The sequence below is a fragment of the Schistocerca gregaria genome, chromosome 8 (assembly GCF_023897955.1).
Source record: "Schistocerca gregaria isolate iqSchGreg1 chromosome 8, iqSchGreg1.2, whole genome shotgun sequence".
NCBI classification, from domain to species: domain Eukaryota; kingdom Metazoa; phylum Arthropoda; class Insecta; order Orthoptera; family Acrididae; genus Schistocerca; species Schistocerca gregaria.
This window is the reverse complement of record NC_064927.1, coordinates 125403330-125423717: the sequence shown is the minus strand read 5'-3', so window position 1 is coordinate 125423717 and position 20388 is coordinate 125403330. Positions and strand designations below refer to the sequence as shown.

Genomic DNA, 20388 nt, shown 5'->3' with positions numbered 1-20388 from the left:
GAGGGAGAGGAGATGGGTGACATTAAGAAGCTGGTCGTCGGCGAGAAGGAGGGCCGGAAGTGGTGGTGGTGTTAGGTGGTGATGGATGCGGCGGGAGAGATTGGACTCTTGGACTTGTACTGGACAATGGGACAACGTCTCAACCTGTTTTTAAGGCTTATAGAGGCAGCCGTGCGACGAGTACCCACTTTTGCCTTCCGCCTAGAGATTCACTATCCTGTCACTGTTCGCCACTGACGTTCAGGCGGCAGTGATGATGACAATGTACAGGAAGCCGGCGGTCCCTGCAGCTGGCCAGGGGGCGCCACCGCCGTGGCCGCCGCACGCACCGGAGAAGCCAGCCGACCGGCGAGCCGAGACCAGTCCGCGCGCCGCCGTCAAAGCGCGCAGTCACACCGCGCTACAGCGGCCAGTCGCGGGTTAACAGCTAGTCGGCAGCCGGCCGCAGGAGCGTACAGTACAGCAGCGACTTCTCCAGGCACCGGGCACCCAGGTGAGTCACTGCCGCTGCTGCGATATGACACAGCCCCGGCTAAATACACGCGTCACCAGTGGTTCAAAATTATTTCTTACACCGCTCTTGTATCCTTTAACATCCACAACTACACGCTGCAAACCACGGTCGAGTGCAAGGCAGTGGGTACTTACCAACGTATCACATGTTATCGTCTATAACGTTCCAGTTGCAAATGGAGCGGGAGAAGAACGATAGCTTAAATGTGTCCGTGCGCTCTACAACTATTTTTGTCTATAAATGATATAAAATCATCGTACGAGTCCGCGATCATTATCACTAGTCAATATAAATGAGAGGAACTATATTCGCAGTCTAAGGTGGATCAGCAATTAATGGAACATCTCAAGCTAACGCAAACAGTTCTGCTTCTGAACATTTTACTATATATTGTGATTTTTGTGATCTGTGAGCGCTATGTATACGGACATGGCCATGTACACAAGGCGCTTCCTGATCGTAAATGTTGTATTACTGACAAACCTTTGTACAACTTCCTACATTTTATCCATAAGGTGACAACTAGGCGTGAGGTTCCAACTCAAAATGACCACGTTCTTCAACAAAAATTTTGAAGACCTGAAGATGACAGCAAAATCTGTCGAAACCGTTCGATGAAAATAAAGAAATATTTATGAGATCGTGGCTTTAGAAAGTTTTTTGACAAGTAAAAATACATAACATGACAAAATTCATCTAGTCAATACAATTGTCCGTCTTGACCGTTATTTATTTTTATATTTTTTAAATATTACAAATGGTTCAAATGGCTCTGAGCACTATGCGACTGAGGTCATCAGTCGCCTAGAACTTAGAACTACTTAAACCTAACTAACCTAAGGACATCACACACATCCATGCCCGAGGCAGGATTCGAACCTGCGACCGTAGCGGTCGCTCGGTTCCAGACTGTACCACCTAGAACCGCACGGCCACTCCGGCCGGCTAAATATTACACCTTAATGCGTTTCGGTCACAGCCATAATCAGAATCTGTCAGGTAAACAGAGCAAATGAGAAGTAATATTCCTACAATAATTATTATAATATATTGTATAGAAACAAATGGTAGACATAGCATATTTAAAAAACTGAATACACTGTATCTCGTCAATTCACTTATACGCATGTACCATGACTAGTTTTGTTCAGTTAGGCAGCCTCTTCAAATAACAATCTGTCGACGTTAAGTGCCATTAACTGCAATCAGATTTGTCAGTGTTAAATTCCAATTAACGTCTACAAATTAAGCATGCAGTCATTTCACGAGAAATCTATGTATATATATGAAACGCTTGTGTGTTTGCGTACTGACAGACTTTTTTCTATTACCACCCATTCGTGGCTGTGGTGGTAGACAGCCCTTGGTCTCATGCTGTTAGTAAGGGAGGTTGGTTGCGGTGCGTGGCAGTGGGTAAGTGTGGTGATCAAAAACCCGCGAAATATGGATTAGTGAATACTTTTAAGAAAAGTACACACTTTGTGGCTTATGAACTTTATCGTACATGTGAAAACGCGTTTATCGTTTCATTTGTACGACATTATACGATCCTCGCCCGGTTTCGCCATTCAGATTTTAATAACGACATGCAATGTCAAATAGATCATTTTTTAATCTCTCAGTGTCTTTTCGTCAGTCACACTTTACCGACGATCAACAGAGACACAAAGAAAAACTCCACATAGATTCGAAGATAAAAATACTCCTAACAAAAGAATAATCGAACAGTACAATGTAGTCATTTCGGATGAACATTTCGCTTATTCTTCGTGACTATAATTCTTTTCATATTTTAGGGCGTTTTCGTCAGTCACTACGCTGATGCCTATCGAAATAAATTAAATTCTGTTCTACAGCTTCATTTAAATATAATTATGTTAAGACAATCATTTGCGGCATGATGTTATCAGTGGCTAAATATGTCTGTATAACGACCATCAACAAAAGAAAAACGAGGATAATGGAATGTAGTCGAATTAAGTCGGGTGATGCTGAGGGAATTAGATTAGGAAGTGAGACACTTAAAATAGTAAAGGAGTTTTGCTATTTGGGGAGCAAAATAACTGATGATGGTCGAAGTATAGAGGATATAAAATGTAGACCGGCAATGGCAGGAAAAGCCTTTCTGAAGAAGAGAAGTTTGTTAACATCGAGTATAGATTTAAGAGTCAGGAAGTCATTTCTGAAAGTATTTGTATGGATTGTAGCCATGTATGGAAGTGAATCATGGACGATAAATAGTTTGGACAAGAAGAGAATAGAAGCTTTCGAAATGTGGTGCTACAGAAGAATGCTGAAGATTAGATGGGTAGATCACATAACTAATGAGGAAGTATTGAATAGAATTGGGGAGAAGAGGAGCTTGTGGCACAACTTGACTAGAAGAAGGGATCGGTTGGTAGGACATTTTCTGAGGCATCAAGGGATCAGCAATTTAGTATTGGAGGGCAGCGTGGAGGGTGAAAATCGTAGAGGGAGACCAAGAGATGACTACACTAAGCAGATTCAGAAGGATGTAGGTTGCAGTAGGTACTGGGAGATGAAGAAGCTTGCACAGGATAGAGTAGCATGGAGAGCTGCATCAAACCAGTTTCAGGACTGAAGACCACAGCAACAACAACACAACGTAATGTTAATCCCAGTAAGGACGGAGTAGGGTGAGGGTTGTGTAAGCGAGTATTTTCACTAATGCGGTAAAGTCCAAAAGTCATAGAGAATATAGCTTTTTCTGAACTAAGTGTTCCACATCAAGCATTATATTAAGATATCTGCCAACCACTTCCAACCACCACATTATGGATGAAACACGTTGAAGATTCTTTACCATTACATTGAACTGTGAATAAAACAGTAAAAACATTTTCACATATATGGTGAGGCTCGTGAGTCATATATTATTTAGCTTTACCTAAGAGCATTTATCGCTTCATATTTCGAGGGTTTCTGCCCTACACAGTCACCTGCTTCCACCAAACTACCTTACTAACAAGTTAACTGCATTCATAATATCCTTTATGAGATATACGTCTGTATGGATCTCATATCTAGAATCGTACTTATGCCTTGTCCCATGCCATATAGTCTGATACGGACAATGCTGGGTTCCTCATCTAGTTATTTATAAAAATAATGAACTGAGCTTGTCACGTAAAAATTCAAATTAACGTCACATATTAAATCAGTGGTGCACATGCCCACTGCAGTGGAGAGCTGTTAATGTCACTTCTTGGCCGTTTTAAATCAGTCATTAATCTCCAGAAGCACCAAGGCCACACCACCAGTAGGGAGTGTACACTGGACTGGATTGCGTGCTTTTGCAGCCTGAGGACGGACTGAAAACGCCACATGTTCGCATTTGCACCAATGGATTAAGCATACAGCCATTTCATAAACAGTAATCTGTGAACACTAAAATGGACAATTGTGTTAATAAACCTTTTGTGGTTGACAGGACAGCCAACACCGTGTTACTAGAGGAGGCCGAAAGGCACGCGATTTAGCGCACGCAGGTTGGCGTGAGGTCTGGAACAGGACAAGGAAATTAGAATTTAGAAACAACGGACGTAGCTGGTGGAATACGTAACTTTAATCCATTAAGATGAACGTCGCTCTTGACGGTACATAGTTCACAATATCAATAGTAACTGATAATGACGCCTTGCTAGGTCGTAGCAAATGACGAAGCTGAAGGCTATGCTAAACTATCTTCTCGGCAATTGAGAACGTAAGTAGGCAGTGAACCATCGCTAGAAAAGTCGGCTGTACAACTGGGGCGAGTGCTAGAAAGTCTCTCTAGACCTGCCGTGTGGCGGCGCTCGGTCTGCAATCACTGATAGTGGCGACACGCGGGTCCGACGTATACTACCGGACCGAGGCCGATTTAAAGGCTACCACCTAGCAAGTGTGGTGTCTGGCGGTGACACCACAAAACCTTTATAAGGTATGACTATAGGGCTTATGGACATGATTTTGAAATTTAGATACTCAATTTCAATTTCTTATTTCCACAGATTAATTTTATGATACGATTGTTTGCTTAATTTGTAGATCTTAATTGAATTTTAACCTTGACAAGTTAAATTGTGTTTAACCCACTTAATGGCCACAGACTGTTACTTAAGGTAGGCTGCTTCACTGAACAGCACTACTCATGGTATAAGCGTACATTTGAAATGACGAGATACAGTGTATCGAGCTTGTTAAATGTGGTACGTCTTCTTATTGACTCGCGGTTGCTAGGGGAACGATAGGTTGACTGCATTTTTAGAGCGTCCGGTCATGAATCGAAGTCTGTCACGTGCTTTCAAATTGTTCAAATGGCTCCAAGTACTATGGGACTTAACATCTGAGGTCATCAGTCAGCTAGACTTAGAACTACTTAAATCTAACTAACCTAAGGACATCACACACATCTATGCCCGAGGCAGGATTCGAACCTGCGACCGTAGCAGCAGTGCGGTTCCGGACTGAAGCGCCTAGAACCGCTCGGCCACAGTGGCGGCTCACGTACTTTGATCTATGACTCAGCTTATCTTCACCTTTCCTCATAGATTGTTACATAGGTATTTGCGTGAGCTGATTAATGATTGTGACTCACTGACGTTTTTACGTTTTGTGACGCCGTATCCAAGTGGTAATTGTTGCCTTTTGCCCAAAACATGTGTTTGTGTTTTTACAAAAAAAAAAATCATTTAGCTGATGTGTGACTTAGGATGTGGTTGTGTACCACGGATGGTACAAGCGCAGGGGACTGTAATTTTCGCAGAATCCTTATCAGCCAGTCGAATTGAAAAGGAGCGCAGTCGCTGACCCAGTAGTCTGAAATGTATTGCACTTGAGCCGAGTATGTGTTTCCTTAACACACGTATCGCACTCTCACAGACTTTTATTGAAAAGAAATATATGTTTCACATATCTTCGTAGGAGAGCTATCACTAAGAGATAAGGCGCAGTGATAAGACATAGGGCTCGGATTTGGAACAACGGCGGTTCGAATCTCCGACTGACCATTAACCTATAGATTTTCCGCGGTTGCTCTAAGTTGCTTAAGATAGCTGCACCGATTGTTCCTTTGAAATAGACATGGGCGACTTCTTTCCCTATTCCTCCACAACCCGATATGGCGCTCCACCCATGACGACTTTGTTAGTCGTCGACGGGACGTTTTCCAAAGAAGAGTGTTTTTACTTTTACAGAACAGATGTATTACTTGCACGTATGACCGCGAATGTGGCTCTCTATCCCGGATGCACAGTTTTGTGTCTGTGTGCCATCTGCTATCAAATCTGCGGAAATGACAATTCCCATACTTGTGTACTGGCTAGCAACGTAACCTATATTTCACAGCAACAAAGAAATGATGTAACTTTGGCAGTGGTGTCAGAATAGTGAAACATAGCTGCGGACAATTACAATAAAAATTGTTTTCATGCCAAGGCTGCACACTCAATTGTCAAGCAAACTCGTAGACAAGTAGTGAGTTCCAAACCACCGGAAGACGAATATTTTTGAACCACGGGCTCGCAATTAAGTGCGAGACTGCAGTTCCAAAAGTTCAGGTTCAACAGCCTTGTTAATCGTATGAACTTTTTCTTTCAATTAATGAGGCTTTCCGCCTCTGGCCCCGGCCTGTGTACGGAAAAAACTTAAATTGCGTCGTCGTTCGCACTCCACTACTGTTTAGAAGCGCTGGCTATCATGTTGGCAGACGGAAGGGAACACAACCTCCAGTAGAACCATATCTAGTGCAGTGTGTACCGCTCAAAGCAACTATCGGGTTGACGGCAGGTGTACTCAAGTTCTTGGAAACTCGCTTCTTCTGAAAAGCCTACTACTCCTAAAGCCGTCCTCACACGGGACGAGGCACCTAAGATTGACGTGGACGCGGATGCATACGGGACATCCGACCTCACGAGAGACAGCGCTCTCGGCACACGGCACCAGCTGGGCAACGAGATTTGCACTAGCGCTCTCTAGCAGCCGTTGTCGGCTTTATGTGGCTCGCAGACCTCACAGTTCCTTCATGAAAACAGACACGCGTAAAATAGCTGCGTTAATTCTGACACGACTGTCTAAGAGCAACGGAGAAAATCGAAATGAAGATTCTGGACTCGTCGATTGTTTGATCAGGGAATGTATGGAAGAGGAACGTTACGTAGTACTATACAACGTTCTGAGCAACGTATTAATAGACGTTATTCGTTAATTCGATTGCATTTTCATCCCATTTTTGGTTTTAAATTGAATGTACGAGAGTTGGAACTTTAATAGTGGCAACTTTTCATTTACAGCTCGTACAAAAAAGATACGTGTTTCAATGTTTTACTGACCATCAAAGTAGTCACCAGCATTTTGTATGACCCGTTGCCAGCGATGTGGAAGTCGTCGGATACTCTTAGCAGTGCCAGTTGTGTTGACAGTTCGAGCGGCGCGGTGTAGTGCCCGACGAATCTGTAGAAGTTCTGAAGCGAATGCCGTGAAGTGTTTCCTTCAGTTGGGAAAGCGAGTTGAACTCACGAGGACTTAAGTCAGGGGGGTGCAGTAGCTGGTATAGCACTTAGCATCCCCATCAGTGAAACAAATCAGTAACAGCTTGCACAGTACGTGCTTGAGCATTGTCCTTCAAAATGATGGTCAAGTCCTGCAGAAAGTGTCATCACTTCTGTCTCTATGCTGTTCACTTTTGGAACACAACCTACAACCAGCTTAGAGAAAGAAGTGATGACGCTTTCTGGAGGACGTGTAGCCACAGGACGTCGTGTTACGACTCAAACTGCGCGCTATAGGCTGCGTGATGCGCAACTTCACTGCCGACGTCCGTGGCGAGATCCATCTTTGCAACCACGACACCATGCAGCGCGGTTCAACAACATGCCGAATGGACCGCTCAGGATTGGCATCACGTTCTCTTCATCGATGAGTGTCGCATATGCCTTCAACCAGACAATCGTCAGAGATGTGTTTGGTGGCAAACCGGTCAATGTTCAGCGAGTGCAGCAAGATGAAGGTTCCGTGATGTTTTGGGGTGGCATTATGTGGGGCCGACGTACGCCGCTGGTGGTCGTGGAAGACGCCGTAACGGCTGTACGATACGTGAATGCCATTCTCCGACCGATAGTGCAACCATACAGGCAGCATATCGGTGAGGCATTCGTCTTCATGGACGACAATTCGCGACCCCTCGAATGATTTCTTTCAGGATAACGACATCTCTCGAATAGAGTGGCGAGCATGTTCTCCAGACATAAACGCTATGGAACATATCTGGGATAGATTGGAAAGGGCTGTTTATGGACGACGTGTCCCACCAACCACTCTGAGGGATCTACGCTGAATCGCCGAAAAGGAGTGGGACAATTTGGACCAACTGTTCCTTGATGAAGTTGTGGATAATATGCCATGAAGAATACAGGCATGCATCAATGTAAGAGGACGTGTTACTGGGTATTGGAGATACCGATGTGTACAGCAATCAGGACCACCACCTCTGAATGTCTCTCTGTATGGTGTTACAACATGCAATGTGTGGTTTTGATGAGGTATAAAAAGGACGGAAATGATGTTTATGTTGATCTCTATTCCAATTTTCTGTACAGGTTCCAGAACTCTCGGAAGCAAGGTGATGCCAAACGTTTTTTGATGTATGTATTTAATATTCAAATTGTACCAGAAGGATACGCTTTTATGTCGTAGCATTGAAACGTTATACTTTCGTAGGACACAAGTTATAACACTAAAAACATCAGCTACAGGAAGTCATTACGTACCGATATGTGGTTTCCTGTAATTTTATTGTAAAACATCGTAGCTAAAACGACGCGTTTTCGAGAGATCCTCAATTTGCCGATGCCACGAAACAGCTTAAATTCATATCACGTATTCTGTGAGAAAGAAAATCCACCAAATAAGATTTTTAGAGGCATACAATACAGAGGCTCTTGTGTTCTGCTTGTAACGTAAAATGATGTCGTATCTCACTCGTCACGTTTCTCTTCACGAGACAAGAATGTGCCAGGCCAGGTTCCTTATTTCACGTTCCACAGAGCTGTGAAACGTGGAATTCCTCGCAGTGACGTCACCGGTTCCTCGTCCAAGTGCGTTTTCACATACCGTGAGAGGATGGCTTAAGGACTGAGCTCTCCAGCGCCACAAGGTTGGTTTGAACCTTACACCATAGATACATATCGACCACGCACTGCCTTGTTTTTACCGTGTTCTGTTTCAAACCAACAACTAACTCATGTGCCTGCTGGAATAATTCGAGTTTCTGGTACAAAGCATTGTCCGAATGGGAGGTATCAGTACTAATTTGTCTCATGGCATGCTTTGTTTTTAACAGATGAGCGACGTGTTGTCTCTATGGCGTATCTATGGACGTTTTTCCAACAGAAAACTTCTGCTTTTACACTCCTGGAAATTGAAATAAGAACACCGTGAATTCACTGTCCCAGGAAGGGGAAACTTTATTGACACATTCCTGGGGTCAGATACATCACATGATCACACTGACAGAACCACAGGCACATAGACACAGGCAACAGAGCATGCACAATGTCGGCACTAGTACAGTGTATATCCACCTTTCGCAGCAATGCAGGCTGCTATTTTCCCATGGAGACGATCGTAGAGATGCTGGATGTAGTCCTGTGGAATGGCTTGCCATGCCATTTCCACCTGGCGCCTCAGTTGGACCAGCGTTCGTGCTGGACGTGCAGACCGCGTGAGACGACGCTTCATCCAGTCCCAAACATGCTCAATGGGGGACAGATCAGGAGATCTTGCTGACCAGGGTAGTTGACTTACACCTTCTAGAGCACGTTGGGTGGCAAGGGATACATGCGGACGTGCATTGTCCTGTTGGAACAGCAAGTTCCCTTGCCGGTCTAGGAATGGTAGAACGATGGGTTCGATGACAGTTTGGATGTACCGTGCACTATTCAGTGTCCCCTCGACGATCACCAGAGGTGTACGGACGGTGTAGGAGATCGCTCCCCACACCATGATGCCGGGTGTTGGCCCTGTGTGCCTCGGTCGTATGCAGTCCTGATTGTCGCGCTCACCTGCACGGCGCCAAACACGCATACGACCATCATTGGCACCAAGTCAGAAGCGACTCTCATCGCTGAAGACGACACGTCTCCATTCGTCCCTCCATTCAAGCCTGTCGCGACACCACTGGAGGCGGGCTGCACGATGTTGGGGCGTGAGCGGAAGACGGCCTAACGGTGTGCGGGACCGTAGCCCAGCTTCATGGAGACGGTTGCGAATGGTCGTCGCCGATACCCCAGGAGCAACAGTGTCCCTAATTTGCTGGGAAGTGGCGGTGCGGTCCCCTACGGCACTGCGTAGGATCCTACGGTCTTGGCGTGCATCCGTGCGTCGCTGCGGTCCGGTTCCAGGTCGACGGGCACGTGCACCTTCCGCCGACCACTGGCGACAGCATCGATGTACTGTGGAGACCTCACGCCCCACGTGTTGAGCAATTCGGCGGTACGTCCACCCGGCCTCCCGCATGCCCACTATACGCCCTCGCTCAAAGTCCGTCAATTGCACATACGGTTCACGTCCACGCTGTCGCGGCACTACCAGTGTTAAAGACTGCGATGGAGCTCCGTATGCCACGGCAAACTGGCTGACACTGACGGCGGCGGTGCACAACTGCTGCGCAGCTAGCGCCATTCGACGGCCAACACCGCGGTTCATGGTGCGTCCGCTGTGCTGTGCGTGTGATCATTGCTTGTACAGCCCTCTCGCAGTGTGCGGAGCAAGTATGGTAGGTCTGACACACCGGTGTCAGTGTGTTCTTTTTTCCATTTCCAGGAGTGTATCTGTCTTTCGTCACGTCTATTGGGGTTAACATTTTTCGTCTTCGTGTGCCACGGTTCTAACATGACCTTAGTTGTGCTGGCGCCTTAAAACAAAACAAAACAAATCTCATGTTGAGAGAAAACAGAACACCTTGAACAACTGGAGATGTCCTGACATATTCACAGCACAGGTATGTTCTGCAGAAATGGTTAGCATCTGAAGCTTATCGGTCCGCGAGTTCAAGCCCAACATCGGTATCACGCCGCAACATCGCCCACCAGTAAAATGTGTCTGTGGCTCCCGTTGTCGCTATAAACCGAAATTAAAATATCAGCAGAGGTGCAGGACGCCTCACAGACGTATATGCCAACCCTGTCGTCAAATTAATGAGCTTGAAAGAGGGCGCATTATTGGCATGAGGGAATGTGATGCACCCATTCAGGAAATGATTCTCGCGTGGCACGAAGTGTTTGGGCAATGAAAAGTGTGTGTGCAAATGGGTAACAGAAGGCCATAAAACGTACAACACGACGACAGGTTTCCCCATTCAGACACCTCATCCAAATGGCACTGCAGGATCATCGGCTCTGCTGCAACAGTGGAACAGTGTAACACATCGTACACTATCAGGGATGGCAGTCAGTCGCCGTTTATTATGGCATGGCTTATGTGCGCGTTGTCCACTTCTCCGCCTACCTTTGACAAATGTGCCGGCCGGAGTGGCCAAGCGGTTCAAGGCGCTACAGTCTGGAACCGCGCGACCGCTACGGTCGCAGGTTCGAATCCTGCCTCGGCCTGTATGTGTGTAATGTCCTTAGGTTAGTTAGGTTTAAGTAGTTCTAAGTTCTAGGGGACTGATGACCTGAGAAGTTAAGTCCCATAGAGCCATTTGAACCATTTGATTTGAACGAATGTGCAGAAACATGCTTGACGGTTACGGTGTACGGAACGACATCACTGGGTACATAAATGCCATCAGATAGCGTCTTTGGACGAATGTAGGTTCTGTTTGTTTGAAAATGAAGGCATCATTTTGGTTCGCCGCAGACGGGGCGAGCGGCACCACAATGACTGCATTCAGACAATACATGCAGCCCCAGCTCAAGGCCTTTACGGTGTAGGAAGCTATTGGATACAATGACAAATCGCACTTGGTGTGTGTCCAGGGCACTGTGAACAGTGTGACCCTAGGGGCTATGACATCCTGCGACCCGTAGCAATACGCTTTTTCAGCAAGACAGTGCACGATCACATGTTGCTTCACGAACAGGTGCCTTCCTTGTGTCACAGCATGCCAGCCTTTTGCCCTGGTCCGCCGGATCATCAGACATGTCGCCAGTCGAAAATGTGTGGGATATGGTGAAGCGGCCGGTACAGCGCTGTGACCCAATGCCGGTTATCACAGATGAACTTTGGAACCAGGCGAATGCAATTTGGGTGACTTTTTCCCGCATGGAACAAGTTATCGGAGCCCATGGCGGACCCTGTGGCTACTAGGCAACAGGTCACATGCTTAACCGAGGTAACTGAAATGCTCATCGTATCTGTAGAGCATGCTAATGTACATGTCCCGTGAATATGAATGTCTTATCTCTAGTCGTTCAAAGTGTTCTGATTTTTCTGAACGTGGGTGTATTACACGTATACTACTACAATCAACGTAAGTTCTGCAAAATTTCGAGTGTTAATGCGTTTTAGTGTTCACCCAGGTGAGGGTGGGGAAAAGATAATAATAAAAAAAGAAAGTTGGAAACACTGTATATATACTTCTCTCATTAATCGATTAAAACTTGAGCGTAACAATGTTCTTTGCAATCACATAGCTAAAAGACAAACAAACTTCACCCGACACTTGATTTTCTCATTAAGATACCTTGCTTGCGTATTTTTCTGAATCTATCGTTTCGTCATTCTATCGTTAGGTACTAAATGGGGAGGAAAATCAAAAGTTGATGGCACTGCGTTTGTCTTCAGTTTCTTTCCGATGCCATACACCTTTGCCTCAAAACATTCAGGAAAAAAAGTATTGGCTGCTTAGTTTTGAGTGGCCGTTTATCGCAAATTTCATCCTTTCCAAAGCGGGAAAATTGTTACCATTATTAAGGTTACGTAAACATAACTTACCATGATCATATCATGGGCACAAGAAAAAGGAATACCTTGCAATTAATATTTCATAAATTTCCGTACGCATTTTTACAAAATAAATAAATAATACCCCTTATCATTAAATTTGTAATATTTATGCACAATCAGAATACCTTTCGTATCTCCTCCTTAATTATGTCACTTCTTAGCTTCAAATTATAATTGATAGACTTGATCTGGAAAGAGACTCTGTTCGAAAGACTTTTATAACAAGTTTACTTGATGGCCAAAATATTTCTTCCTATCCATGCTTCTTTAACTGTTCCTTGATTTGCCTCAATCAGTGCAGGTGACCATCGAGACAATTTATCAAAAAAATCAAATGGCTCTAAGCACTATGGGACTTAACTGCTGAGGTCATCAGTCTCCTAGATTTAGAACTACTTAAACCTAACTAACCTAAGGACATCCCACACATTCATGCGGCGAGGCAGGGTTCGAACCTGAGACAGTAGCAGCAGCGTGGCTCCGGACTGAAGCGCCAGGAACCGCTCAGCCAGATAATTTATCCTAAAGAATTAGATCTTCATTTACTGCTTGTTACAAACAACATATGAGTACTATACTGATTCTTGCTGTAAGCTCTAATACATGTCCTAACTCCTACCGTCTTTTCCTTCGACATATGCCAGCAGTTATGGTTTGCTTTCGCATAAATGCGAACTATCAACTTTGTGTGAAAACGAAACGTGGAAAAAACACTTGACTTAGTTTCGTTCCTCACAATCTACGTTTTAGGAAAGCCTATAACAAAATAAAGAAAGAAAAACTGCACCAGTTACATACTTTGTAAGTTTAGCACAACGCGTTTCGAGAATTTCTTCTCATTTTTAAGCTCGTTTGTTTATATGCATGTTTTTGGTGATGTTTGCAAGTGTGATTTCCGTTTATTTTGCACTGTAGATGTCTTTTTGAGGTTATATTGCAATCGGAAAATCGGACAAAATTGCCCTTGGAGTGTTTTTATATGCTAGTGTTAGAAATGGATTTTTGTTTGTCTACTTACCGGTATTGTGCTTCCTGTGTAATGCAGGATGCACAATACCTGTAAGCAGACAAATAAAAATACCATTTCTAACGCTAGCATGTAAAAACACTTCAAGATTAATTTCGTCCGATTTTCCAACTGCAATATAACATCAAAAAGACATCTGCCGTGCAAAAGTAGTAGAAAAACACACATGCAAAATCACCAGAAATATGCATATAAACAAATGCACTTGAGAAGAAATTCTCGAAACCTGTTGTGCTAAGCATGTTAAAACAAGTAACTGGTGCAGGATTTCATTATTTAAATCATATATTACTTTACTGTAGCTTACGAATTCCATTTCCTGCAACGAATGGAATAGAATTCTTCCGGTGTACAAACCACCTCCATATAGCTACACCAAATGCTAGGTAGAAAATGTAGCAGTGAAAAAGAGTAAATCATTTCTTGCTTACAGGTCTGAGCGCACAACGCAAACGCCCTTCAACGTCTAAGACACAGAGTGAGCGAGACTGGGTTTATTGATCGCTGCGAGCTGTAGACTGTGGTAGCCACCCTTCTCAGTCAGTCCCTTTATCGAGTCATGGGGGGAGAGCTTGCCACGGGTGTGCATATAGTAAGGAAATACAAAGCTCTCGGTTATGGCGCTCCGAGCACTACTTGAAACCTAACTGGCCACGAACAAAGCCATTAGCATCTGACAGGCTTACTGTATTGTACTATAGAGCGTATAGGAAGTGATTGCTGTGGCGAGCAGCCTGTTCACATCAATGTTTACGCTTTCTAACATTGCATTGGTCAGTCCTTCTGGACAACAAGCAAAGAGGATGTCTTGCGAAGATGACTATTCTGTATACAGCACTGGCCATTAAAACTGCTACACCAAGAAGAAATGCAGATGATAAACGGGTATTCATTGGACAAATATATTATACTAGAACTGACATGTAATTACATTTTCACACATAATTCGGGTGCATAGATCCTGACAAATCAGTACCCACAACAACCACGTGTGGCCGTAATACCGGCCTTGATACGCATCGGCATTGAGTCAAACAGAGCTTGGATGGCGTGTACAGGTACAGCTGATCATACAGCTTCAACACGATACCAAAGTTCATCAAGAGTAGTGACTGATGTATTGTGATGAGCCAGCTGCTCGGCCGCCATTGGCCAGATGTTTTCAATTGGTGAGAGATCTGGAGATTGTGCTGGCCAGGGCAGCAGTCGAACATTTTCTGTATCCAGAAAGGCCCGTGCAGGACCTGCAGCATGCGGTTGTGCATTATCCTGTTGAAATGTAGCGTTTCGCAGGGGTCGAATGAAGGGTAGAGCCAGGGGTCGTAACACATCTGAAATGTAACGTCCACTGTTCAAAGTGCCGTCAGTGCGAACAGGAGGTGACAGAGACGTGTAACCAATGGCACCCTATACCATCACTCCGGCTGATACGCCCCCTATGGCGATAACGAATACACGCTTCTAATGTGCGTTCACCGCAATGTCGCCAAACACGGATGCGACCATCAAGATGATGTAAACAGAATCTGGATTCATTCGAAAAAATGATGTTTTGCAATTCGTGCACCCACGTTCGTCGTTAAGTACACCATCGCAGGCGCTCCTGTCTGTGATGGAGCGTCAAGGGTAACCGCAGCCACGGTCTCCGAGTTGATAGTCCATGCTGCTGCAAACGTCGTCGAACTGTTCGTGCAGATGGTTGTTGTCTTGCAAACTTCCCCATCTGTTTACTCAGGGATCGAGACGTGGCTACACGATCCGTTACAGCAATGCAGATAAGATGCCTGTCATCTTGACTGCTAGTGATACGATGCCGTTGGGATCCAACACGGCGTTCCGTATTACCCTCCTGAACCCACCATATTCTGCTAACAGTCACTGGATCTCGACCAACACGATCAGCAATGTCGCGATACGATAAACCGCAATCGCGATAAGTTACAATCCGACCTTTATCAAAGTCGGAAACGCGATGGTATGCATTTCTCCTCCTTACACGAGGCATCACAACAACGTTTCACCAGACAACGCCGGTCAACTGCTGTTTGTGGATGAGAAATCGGTTGGAAACTTTCCTCATGTCAGCACGTTGTAGGTGTCGCCACCGGCGTCACCCTTGTGTGAATGCTCTGAAAAGCTAATCATTTGGATATCACAGCATCTTCATCCTGTCGGTTAAATTTCGCGTCTGTAGCACGTCATCTTCGTGGTGTAGCAGTTTTAATGGCCAGTAGTGTACATTCAGGAATTCATTTATGAGAATGATTTTAGAAGAGAGTTTGTGGCCGAAATGTGATTCCTTATTTGATGAGAAGGCAGAATAATGTATTACGTTCCACTTAATGGAATATCTTATGAGGATTTATGCTTTTACAGCCAGAATCGGCATCAGTAAAAGTCTTTTGGGTATGAGACAGCATCAGTGTTTGAACCACCGCTCTAACAAAGGAGTCAGGCCTGGGTAAAATCAGCGCAACGAATTAACAGCAGTTGGCTTGGTCACTGGCCAGGCGGAGGGTGTAGTTTTAGGCCGTTTCCTACGGTCCTTTAGGGGAGTGCCGGACATGTTACCAATACTCACCGCATAAAAAAAGGGAGCAAAAACAGTTAAAGCGCGATAAAACATGGAACGAAATTTACACCGTTCGCAAAATGCCGTACATGGCATTAATCCCTTAAGAGAGCCTGTATACTCGGAGAGTGGTAAGTTTTCGCCAGCACCGTCTTTTTAGCAGACTGTGCGCAGGATGTATGATGGTGTGCTAAAAAGAAATGCCTCTGAATTTTCTATGTGAAAACTTTTAAGGCGTGTTAAATGGAACAAAACATTATTAACATTCTAAGTCTGTATTCTTCGTGCCCGCATCTTCATGTCTCAGAATAGTCAACCTTGCGACGAACATATGTCTCTCAACGAGAAACCTCTTCGTTGATACCGTCACCGTACAATGTTTGACTTTGTAGACGGAGCCACAAGCTCACCTCTGTTTGCACCGTTTCATTACTATCAAAAGATGTCCTCGGAAGTGTTCTTTAAGTTTTGGAAACAGATGAAAACCGGATGGTGCCACGTCGGAAGCGTGTGGAGGATGATCCATGACAGTGGAGCTAAGGTTGTTGCAGATGTCGCAGCGCCCGTAACTGATCTGGCGTGGTGAAGGAGAGGGTGCTCCGTGTGTGCACGAACTCTTAGAATTCGAAACTCGATAGCAGCATTCCGTTTCTCACGCGCCGGCAGTTACGTTACACACCAGCATATTACGTGCTACAATTCGCAGCTCTTTGGCGGCACGAGGGCTGCGAATATGTAGTCATGAAGAATAAAGATGCAGAATGTTTGTTTTATTTAAAAAGATTTAAGAGTTTTCAAGTAAGAAATTCGCAGATATTATTTTTCAGCATCCATTCGTACAATTAGGAACCGTCCGAAGGGGAAGATGGACTATTAAAGGACATCGACGTGATAAATAATCTGTTATTTGATAAATAATCTACTATCTGATAAAAAATGGAACAGTTGGTCACAAAGCTGTGAATTAATACAGTACATTAGTTCAACGAACAGCAGACGCAGTTGTAAAGGAACCGACATTTATCATGCAAGGTAACTAGTACGATTATCAATGTCTGAATTACCCGATGCAAATGTTTTAAATAAATATGCTGATATAGCGAATGAATTTAATCTTCGAAAATGAGAGTTCGTCGCTAAATTGCAAGTTTGACACTGTAACAGAGCGCAATAACTGCAAATTACTCTGAAAACTAGTTCCATCAGATAGCCTGGACTTCGTAGTTCATCATAAAATCAAATTTGAATGAGTCATCTTTAAATGAAGTGTCGGAATTTTATGCAGTCGCCTACGGCAAGGAATAATTACTTTTGATCTGTATTTATTTATTCATAATTGAGCATACATCTTACAGTACATGAATTCTCAATGCTTTCGTAGTGACCATTAGCGACAAATACCAAGTCGAATAACAGGTATTTCAGGAATGTTGTTGTGCACAGACGATCGCGTCGTAGATGCTTTATCACAGGGTGCATTGCCGTGCTGAGACAATCATAGTCTCCGAATTGTTCTCCTGATGCACGCAGTACACAGCACTTTCAAATGTGTTCGTATGATTCCGCATTTAGCTTCTTCTTAAGGGTGAAAAACGCCCCTATACCATAACACTACCTCCTCCGTACTTCGCTGTTGCCACTACACATAAAGGGAGGTAACGTTCTCTAGGCATACCCCAAGCCCGAGCCCCTCCATGGGACTGCCACACTGTATAGCGTGATTCATCACTCCAGACCACTAGTTTCACGGTCATCCACTGTCCACCGCCGCCGACCTTGACAACATCTCAAATGTCGCATAGTGTTGACTACAGAAATGCATGGCTTATGATGAGCTGTTCGACCACTGTAGCCCATTATTTTTAACGCCCTACGCACACTGTGCTGGCTGAGATGCTCGTAGCACTTCGGAACTAGCGAGTTATTCCTTCCGCTGATCCTATGCGACTTTTTACAACACCCTGCAGTACTTGACGGTACCTGTCGGCCAGTACAATTGGTTTTTGTTTGGTCTTGGTTTAGCTATTGTTGTTACTTCGCGTTTCCATCTCAGAATCGCATCAGCAACAATCGACTCGGGCCAGCTTAGAAGGATTGAAATGTCTTTGAAGGATTTGTTACTCACAAGCAAAAGAAACCCCTGTCGCAACCCCCCCCCTCCCCCCGCTCATATTTATTGGTAAGATGTTCTAGTGGATAGCCCGTCAAAAAGTGAACACAGATCAAGCATGAAAACAGGAAAAAGATGTACCGAACTGTTAAAAAAAAGAAGCAAAATAGAAACAATGAAGGGTCCAAGCTTAACAAGTGCAATATCGAGAAAAATTGAGCAGCCTCGGCGTCGTGTCGTGTTTAAGTGGTGACGGTGTTGGACTGTAAACCAGACGAGCTGTGTTCAAACTATCTCGCGCCATTCTTTTTTTTTCACAACATAATGAAGTGTGCGTCCGGTCTTCGAAATGTTTTTTCTCTTCTGTAGTCTTGGCAGTTGTCATGCTATACACTGGTTATAGAATATGAGTCATGTAAGAATACATCACCGTCGCAGCTAAATGTGATGAATAGTGAGAGCAGGCGAGATACCACATAGACTTCTCATAGAAATGAAAGCAACAAATACACAGGTGTGAACGATGTTACAACAAAAGATTTCAAGAGCCAAAACTTACAAAACGGAACCCAACTTAAAAAACGTTTTGACAGAGCACAGAGAAACTGTGTGATTGTGAAACTGTTGCGTTCATTTGTTGCAGTTTATGTGACAAACTGTTATGTTTTCATCATTTCCTTGGGAGTGATCACATTCTCATTCATACCTACACCTATTTCGGGCAAGTAGGTACATCTCACTCACTTATCAGGCGCGCAAATTGGGGTGACGATAGGAGATTCCTGTTATATGACACACGTACTCTCCTTAATGCCGTGTATGACACACCAGACGTCTTTTCCGGTGGAGGATTCGGTTGACTTGCTTATCATGAAACGTTTGCGGTTCCCATTCGAGAGCCACTTCCCTTCGGCTGCTAATAGAGTAATTGTAGAGAATCAACTATCATTATAGGTCCCGACTTACACCTCGATGTTGCAAACGGACCTTATACCACGATACAGGCACCAATTTGAATACAGCAAACACCGAAAAAGGTAAAAGATAGATTTATCCGAGTGAGGTTTGAACACGGCTCACCAGCTTAGCAGTTCACCACCATGACCACTTATCTACGACGCCGTTGCTGTTTCAGGTTGCTGTATGTTGCACTTGTCGTGCTTGGACCGTTTACTGTTTCTATACAGTACACTTCTTCCCGTTTTCGTGCTTGATCTGTGTTCAGTTTTTGACGGGCTGGTCAGCTGACATCCAATGACTGGTCCACGTTCGAAGTCACTGTGTTCTCCCGTTCTGCTGTTGCTGCTTCCGTATTGACGACACAACTTTCCTCGCTTCCTCTTGTAATATACAGGGTGTTCGGAAATTCCCACTACAAATTTTTAGAGCTTGTGGAGGGGAGTGAGGACATAATACGTATTTTGGAAAGGAATTCATGTCCGGAAACGTACAGTTTTTAACGGGCTGGTCAGCTGACATCCAATGACTAGTCCACGGTCGAAGTCACTGTGTTCTTCCGTTCTGCTGTTGCCGCTTCCCTATTGGCGACATAACTTTCCTCGCTTCCTGTCGTAACATACAGGGTGTTCGGAAATTCCCACTACAAACTATTAGAGCTTGTGGAGGGGAATGAGGACATAATACGTATTTTGGAAAGGAATGCATGTCCGGAAACGTACAGTTTTTGACGGGCTGGTCAGCTGACATCCAATGACTAGTCCACGGTCGAAGTCACTGTGTTCTCCCGTTCTGCTGTTGCAGCTTCCCTATTGGCGACACAACATTCCTCGCTTCCTCTCGTAACATACTTCTATGACGGTTTCATTTCAAATTGTAACGCTTCCACGCCAGCTGAGGGAAAGAGAATAGCCTCAGAGTTGCTTGTCTTGATACGCAGCAGGGTAGACAGGATGACGTGTACTACGCCAGACATCCACCTGATGTCACTTAACATATGCAAAGTTTAATTTACGAGACTTCGTACAGGAGAGGAAGATGTGCTGGCACGATTTGTGGCTACTGCACAAAAAATTTAAGAGACATGATCTGGGATGGACAGTGTGTCCAGAACATGCCTCGTAGGTACAATGTCTGTAACAAAGCTTGTGGTCGCCAAACCGAGCCGCGTCGGTAGTGTTCTGCACGTACAGTAAGTTGGATTCTTTTTTGTTTTAAAATAATATAAACACGTAATAACAAGTTTGTCTTGTGGGCATCATCCG

At 44.6% G+C, this 20388-nt stretch overlaps 1 protein-coding gene across 1 annotated transcript in view; it reads left to right on the top strand.

Moving 5' to 3' along the window:
- The first annotated feature begins 355 nt into the window (after window positions 1–355).
- Window positions 356–20388, top strand: part of LOC126284351 (uncharacterized) — a 265261-nt gene continuing 245228 nt past the window's right edge. Inside the window, exon 1 of the mRNA XM_049983216.1 lies at window positions 356–493. The gene's annotated coding sequence lies outside the window, so the exon portion shown is untranslated. The remainder of the gene's footprint in view (window positions 494–20388) is intronic.